Source organism: Penaeus monodon, chromosome 23 (genome assembly GCF_015228065.2).
Source record: "Penaeus monodon isolate SGIC_2016 chromosome 23, NSTDA_Pmon_1, whole genome shotgun sequence".
Taxonomy (NCBI): Eukaryota; Metazoa; Arthropoda; class Malacostraca; order Decapoda; family Penaeidae; genus Penaeus; species Penaeus monodon.
In genome coordinates, this window is record NC_051408.1 from 36719280 (window position 1) to 36719647 (window position 368).

At 31.2% G+C, this 368-nt stretch overlaps 1 long non-coding RNA gene across 1 annotated transcript in view; it reads left to right on the forward strand.

Annotated features, from left to right (window-relative positions):
• LOC119587968 overlaps positions 1-368 on the forward strand; it is a 48206-nt gene that overhangs the window by 43732 nt on the left and 4106 nt on the right. The gene's annotated exons all lie outside the window — the stretch shown is intronic.

Genomic DNA, 368 nt, shown 5'->3' on the forward strand with positions numbered 1-368 from the left:
AGTGTCGTCCCTGTCGAAGCTCTGTAAGGTTTTTGAGGCAGATAGCCTACCATAATTTAATAGATTAAGGCGTAATTAATGAAGAGAAATAGATAGATAGACAATTTTTTTTTCTTCAGTAGCGACATTCAGAAATATGAACAATAAGTAAAGGATGAAGTAAATGGATTTATTTCAATGCTTATTCAGAAAGAGGAAGAAATGGGCGTGTAAATAGGCAAATCGATTTTTTTTTTTTTTCAATGTCATATTCACAGAAAAGAAGTAGATAAAGAGATGAAATATATTTAAATATAAATGTGTTATTCAGAAGGGCAAGGAAGACATGTAAGTAAATTGGTTAAATTGTAGACGCGATACTGAAGAGG